This window comes from Carcharhinus amblyrhynchos, chromosome 10 (genome assembly GCF_965287045.1).
Source record: "Carcharhinus amblyrhynchos chromosome 10, sCarAmb.v2.hapA, whole genome shotgun sequence".
NCBI lineage: Eukaryota > Metazoa > Chordata > Chondrichthyes > Carcharhiniformes > Carcharhinidae > Carcharhinus > Carcharhinus amblyrhynchos.
Genome location: NC_137333.1, coordinates 75,242,909 through 75,250,253, shown reverse-complemented (window position 1 = coordinate 75,250,253; position 7,345 = coordinate 75,242,909).

Below are 7,345 nucleotides of genomic sequence, written 5' to 3'. Positions count from 1 at the left end.
AAATGGTTAGTAATATCAGAGGGTGAAGGAGGGTGAGAGAGAGGGTGAGGGAGAGGAAATGGAGAAGGTGAGGGAGAGGGTGAGGGGAAGGGTGAGGGAGAGGGTGAGGGAGGGGGAGGGAGGGGGTGAGGAAGAGGATGAAGGAGGGGATGATGGGGAGAGTGTGAAAGAGGTCAGGGAGGAGGTGAAGGAGGGGCTGAAGAATCGGTCAAGGAAGAGGAAGGGGGTGATGGCAGGGGTGAGAGAGGCGGTGAGGGAGGGGGTGAAGGAGGGGATGAGGGAGAGGAAGAGGATGAGAGCTGGGATGAAGCAGAGGCTGAGAGAGGGTGTGAGGGAGAGGGAGGGGATGACAGAGAGGGTGAGGGAGGGAGTGACGAAGAGGATAAGGAAGGGGGTGAGGGAGGAGGTAAGGGAAGAGGTGACAAAGAGCTTGTGGGAGGGGGTGAGGGAGGGGTTGAGGGAGGGGGTGAGGGAGAGGGTGACAGAGTGAGTGAGAGAAGGGGAGGGTGGGGGTGAGGGAGGGGTGAGTAATGTTGAGGTTGAGCAGTGTTTGAGTTGACGGGTGCATTCAAATCAGTGGCAGTGTGTGACTGTCCCTCCCACTCCCACACTGACTGGGTGATCTGTGCCATTAGTTTCACTGGATTACACTCAAGGATAATGTGGCCAAGTAGATTCTCAAGGAATCAATCCCCACTTGGCTCCATCCTGTTTTAGCCGTGCTAATTAAATGCTTATTGCTTTCAGCTCACACATCAGTCATGTGATGGCTGTGCGCGACATTTTTCATCTTCTCATACATCGCACCTCTTTAATTTTACACATTTCTGTGACACAGATGAAGCTGCAAAAATGAATTAAAAATTGTGTGATGAGATGGAACACTGTTCTCTCATTTGAAGCAGATGGCATTGTGCTGTCCATTACTCTTCATATGATGCCCTATGCCTGCATGAGTGCACAACATCTCTTCACAGAATAACAGGAAAAAGAAACAATTTTTCACTTAGCAAAAGGAGAAAAAAAAAACTATGGTCAAATTAACTGTACCTGTACTGGACAGCAGTAAATAAAACCTTTGATCTTGTGTTAATAATATGCTATTGCAGCTTCTGTTTTAATTGAATTATAACAGATTGGATCAAATTAAAAACAAGTAGTTCAGGTGAAATTAAATGAATGATGTCAAACTCCACTGAAATTCTGCAACCAGTGTCAAGATAAATCAATGCTGCAGCCTTCTCTTGAGGCCCTCAATTCAATTTACTCCACATGATAAGGCACTGGATGTCGCCAAGGCTGTGGGCGTTGACATATTCAGTTTATTTATAATTTATATTTTTTATAATTTATTACTTATTATTAATGTCACAAGTAGGCACATTAACACTGCATTGACGTTATTGTGAAAATCTCCTAGTCATTGGCACCTGTTTGGGTACACTGAGGGAGAATTTAGCATGGCCAAAGCACCTAACCAGTGCATCTTTCGGACTGAGGAGGAAACCAGAGCACTCAGAGGAAACCCACGCCGACACTAGGAGAATGTGCAAACTCCACACTGACAGTGAATCGAACCTTGGACCCTGGTGTTGCAAGGCAGCAGTGCTAATCACTTAAGACCAGGTCAGAAACTCCAAGGTGTTTTGTGAAGTTAACCTAGACTCTCACCAGAATTCTACCATCCTGCCTGCCACGGAATCAGAACAGGCAAGGGGCAGACAATGAAAATGTCCATTGGCCTCGAGCAGAATTTTCCAGTCTTGGTGAGTGAGGCTGTAAAATCCCGCCCCCTAAATTTTATATTTAATTTTGTTTTTGATAACCATAAGGTGTTTCACTCCAGGAATGAGTCAAGTGACCCACTGGAAGCTTTTATCAAACAACATTTATTTAAGATCACAGTTAGTATATAACATAGCATAACTTTTACCAATTACAAGATTTAAACATAATGCAGTATAACCCTTGACATCTAGTTATCTCTGTTGTTCCAAATTAAAACAAACTGCAAAGGCATATACCCTTCTTCAGAATTACCATTAAAGTAAGTATGCTCACATGCTACTAGCTTTCCAACTTTTAACACCACAGACAGAAATCCAAACAGTGGTTTTCAGAGAAGGAGATATCCTCAAGGCAACAAAGCAGAGAAATAAACCTTGGACGGGATCTTCCACCCAAAAGAACCAGAAAATCCCACCATGATGAACAGACCTTTGCATGGTCCTGTCTCGCCTGCTACGATTCCTGTGGAAGGTGAGATGTGAACCTTTCTGGCCTAGCAGCTTCCAGTCTTCAGGCATCAGAGACAGGAAAGGAACGTCTTTCTCCGCAGCTTCCAAAAACAGCAGCACTCAGACAACAAAATCTCAAACACCAGAAAGGGAAAACACTGCATCTGAAGCAGTAACCAAATGTTTCCAGTCACATGACCTGACCTGTCAATCATTCCAACCAAGCCGCACTCTGCAATCCCAAGGGAACATTAAAACCCCAGAACACTGCATTACTTTAGATTAAAACATATCATCAATTATACTGCTTCAGTAACAACAGAGGAGACTGGCTGCAGACAGCACAGCTCCAACACAATGCCAGCTACTGTTTGAAACATTCTGCAGAGGAACATGATTAAAGACACAGTATCATCACAATTCCAGCGATAGTACAGGAGACTTGGGCTCCCGAACTGGCTGTACCCCCTAGCCAGCTGTTCCAGTACAACTACAGCACTGCCATCTAGCCAGCAATGCCTGGGTATGTCCCACACACAAAAGAGCAGGATAAATCCAACACAACCAATCACTACACGATCAGTTTACTCTTGATCATCAACAAAATTATGGCAGAATTTCTTGACAGTTACTCAGCAATAGCCTGCTCCCTGAACTTAGACTGAGTTCCGTTGAGGGAGTTCCTCAGGGTAGTGTCCTAAGCCCAACCATATTCAGCTGCTTCAGCAATGACCTTCCTCCCATCATAAAGGTCAAAAGTGGGGATGTTTGCTGATGATTGTACAATTTTCAGTACCATTTGCAACACCTCAGATACTGAAGCAGTCCATGTCCAACTACAAGAAGACTTGGACAAAATTCAGGCCTGGACTGATAAGTGGCAAGTAATATTCATGCCACAAAATTGCCAAGCAATGACCATTTCCAACAAGAGGGAATCTAATCATCTGCTCTTGACATCCAATGAATCCCTTTCTATCAACATCATTGGGGTTGCCATTGATCAGAAACTGAATTGGACTACTCATATGAAGACTGTAGCTATGAAACAGGTAAGCAGCTGAGAATTCTGCAGCGAGGAACTCACTTCCTGACTTCCCAAACTATGATGACCATCTACGAGGTACAATTCAGGAGTGTGGTGGAATATTGTCCACTTGCCTGGATTAGTGCAGCTCCAATGAAACTCAAGAAGGTCAATACCTGCCAGGATAAAGCTACCCACTTGTTTGACGTCCCCTACACAAAGCAAAGCATTCACTTCCTGCACCACCAGCGCACAGTGGTAATGGTGTGTATTATGTTTAAGATGCACTGCAGCAACTCACCAAGGCTCCTTTGACAGCACCTTCCAAACCCATCACCCCTACTATCTAGAAAGACAAGGGCAGTTGATGCATGGGAACACCACCACCTGGAGATTCCCCTTCAAATCACTCACCACCCTGGCTTGGAAATCTATTGTTGTCACTGGGTCAAAATCCTGGAACTTACTTCCTAACTGCACTATAGGTGTACCTACACCACAAGGATGGCAGGGATTCAAGTAGGCAGCTCATCGATAAATTCTCAAGGGCAATTAATGATCAGCCCAAACCCAGTGAAGGAATAAAGCATTAACCTTAGATTAACATTGATCAGCTGTCCTTTGACATTTCTCTTAAAAATTACTTACTGCATAAACATAGGGCAAATCTATGAGAAAGTCTCATAGGCTTTCATTACTTTGCAGCCATTAGCCTGAAGACAGTGGTTACTATCTGGGCAAATGTTCTGCTTACATTGTAAGGAAAGCAAGATACTGTGGAATCTGGAAATGTGAAATAAAAACAGAAAATGGGTCAGTGAAATATTTAATTCTGAATACTGAAGCTACCTAACCTGCTGAGTGCTTCAAATATTTGTTTTTAATCTCATTTGCATTGCTTACCTTGCTGCCTGTGTAGGACTGTCTCCCAATCGATAGTGGCAGGGGAGGTGGTCTACTCTCTGAACATTTAAATTAACATCAAATATGTTTCCAAGTTCTCCAAGAGATCCGGGGTGGCACGGTAGCACAGTGGTTAGCACTGCTGCTTCACAGCTTCAGGGTCTTGGGTTCAATTCCCAGCTCGGGTCACTGTCTGTGTGGAGTTTGCATGTTCTCCTCGTGTCTGCGTGGGTTTCCTCCAGGTACTCCGGTTTCCTCCCACAGTCCAAAGATGTGCAGGTTAGGTTGATTGGCCATGCTAAGAAATTGCCCCTTAGTGTGGAGGGATGTGTAGGTTAGAGGGATTAGTGTGTGTAATATATGGGGGTAGGTCCTGGGTGGGATGGTTTTCAGTGCAGACTCAATGGGCCGAAGGGCCTCTTTCTGCACTGTAGGGTTCTATGATCTATGATTCAGTAGATCCTGCAAGCACTTTGCAAGACATATCTGACACTGCGTTGGATTTACATTCCATGCAATGTCAAACCAAGGTGATGGTAGGCTGTTCGGCCAGGAACTATCACTCCATTTCTCTCCAGAGTCACGTCAGGTCTTGAATCTGGATTTACACTGCAGCTTAACATCACACAAAGCTGAAATTGCTTTGCACTGACACTTAAACTGTTGTGTACTTGCAACCCAGAAATCACAGCCCTGATTGTCGGCAAATTTGATGAGCATTTTTCACGGTGTTTTTACTACTCACTTCTGAAACATGATAACACTGTAATATTCCGATGCTAATGAGTACAGTTTCCCATTTAAATCAAATTTCCAGCATAATATAAATAATGGTCCAGAACTTATTGGAGCATCTCATGTTATATCTGGTAATTAAACTTTTTCACTCACCCTTCAGCTCAAGAGTGTTTTACCCAGTCAATTGTTGGAAGCCTAAGCTGTTAACAGGGCACCTTGGACATTAACCAGAGAACAGTACAGCATAGGACTGACTCTCTGGCCCACAATGTTGTGTCGGCAAATTAAACTAATCCCTTCTGCCTGGCCTTGGTCCAGATTGCTCTATTCCTTGTAGATAAGCATTCATGTGCTTATCTGAAAGCCCTTTTAATATCTCTATCACATCTGCCTGCACCATCAACCTTGACAGTGCATTCCAGATACCTACCACTTTTTGTGTAAAAAACCTGCCCCTCACATCACCTTTGAACTTCCTCCTCTCACCTTAAGTGCAAGCGCCCCCCCCCCTCCACCACACCCCGCACCCCCCTCCCCTCCCCCCGCCATGTATTAGATACTTCAACAGTGGAAAGATCATAAAATTGGTAAATTATGGGATCAAAAGTATGTCTCCTTAACCAGTGGGATTGAACACTGAGAAAAAAACTGATTGACTGAGAAGGGAGGTCAATTTGTCAAGTCAGTCATGAAAAAAAATAGAAATAAAGAAAGATGGAGTTGAGTATGTTGGGTCTCCGGGAAATGAAAAAGAATCCAGAACTTTATTCTTCTGCCAGGTTTTTAAAAAGTTGTCTTTCTGCTGAACCAGAAAAAGCTGGCTGCCACAAATCACATGACAAAAGAGTTGGCCCTTAGTTCTGGGAACTACCACCAGGAGTTTTAAGATCAAAAGAGTCCTTTTCTCAGCAGGTGGAATCTCACACCTCATTGTATAGACCCCTTGTAGTTATGAAACCAGGAGACTTACACATTGATACTTGTTATGTCTTTAGAGCTGCTGGCAGACTCATCTCACACCCAGAACTGTCTACGTCCATTTCAAAGGGGGAACCATAGGATGTAATTTGCATCTGATAAACTCACCCTTCCAACACAGTCAGTGGGTTTTCACAGACAATATCTTCCTGACACCATTTCCTCAATATGGATGGTAGCTGCTTCAACTGCTAATGACTGGGACATTTACAGTCCTGAAATCAAAGCCAGTTCCAGGCACTTGATAAACATCCTTTTTAAGTCATTGTGGAGAAAGAAAGTCACATGACTCAAATGACCATTTTGAAATCTCCATATGCCTCTGAGAACTGAAAAATCCTTCATCTGCTGAAAGAAATCTCAAATGACTCAGAATGTGGACACTGGAAATCAAATGAAATCAAGTGGTCATGTACTATTGATTAAACTTTTTCTCCCTATTTCCCCTTGCCTTTACCGTGTACGTGTGTGTATATGTGTGTGTGTAGGTACAGATAATAGAATGGGAAGCTGTGAGTGTTTCTTCCCCCATATTTTAATGTGAAATAAACTAACCTTCTGAGTTAATCATAACAAGGGTTTGCTGTGGATTACTAGAAAATTGGATCACACAAACCATGAGTTTGGGAAAACACACCACTGGAAACTACATAGATAATTCAAACACCTTCTGCTTACTGATAAATGGTGACAGGAAATCAGTGCAGTTTGTCCATCTTTCCCTGTCTATAACAAGTGAAGCATTAAAGTCGGAAAGGAAAAATAAGGTTAAAACCTTAAAAATTCTCTAACAATAATTTCGAGGGTGTGACTCTACTGTTTCAGTTGTTCTCTTTTTGGGCTAGAGAGGCTGATTGTGATCACATGGAATAAATCTGGTCAGCAAAATGTTACACTATAACGTCTCCAGTCCGGAATCCTTGGGACCAAGTTATTTCTGGATTTCAGAATTTTCTGGATTATGGAATGTTAGAATGTCTAACCACAAGCGTGTGAACCATAAATCATTGTAGAGTGATCAAACAATATAAATCAGTAATAAAAAATGTTTCACTTATCCAAATACTCCATCTTCCATGTTTTCACACTGCTTTTTGATGTCATAAACTGTTGAGACACCTACATCACACGCCACACTCAAACTTTTCACTGAAACATCCCTATCCAGTTTATTTATGAATTCGACTTTCTCCAATAACGTACAAATAGCATGCTTACTTTTTGTTGTATTTTTCTTAGATGCCATGGTGAGGCTTTTAAATTAATCAAACTATACCCTGGGAATTCTTGGTCTGCTCAAAAACACTGCTGCAAAAAGAGGGGAGGAGTGAGAGAGTAAGAAACACAGTGAGAAACAGACCCTGAGAAAGAAATCAAGTGGGTGGCACGGTGGCTAGCACTGCTGTCTCACAGCTCCAGGTACCTGAGTTTGATTCCAAGCTTGGGTCACTGTTTGAGTGGC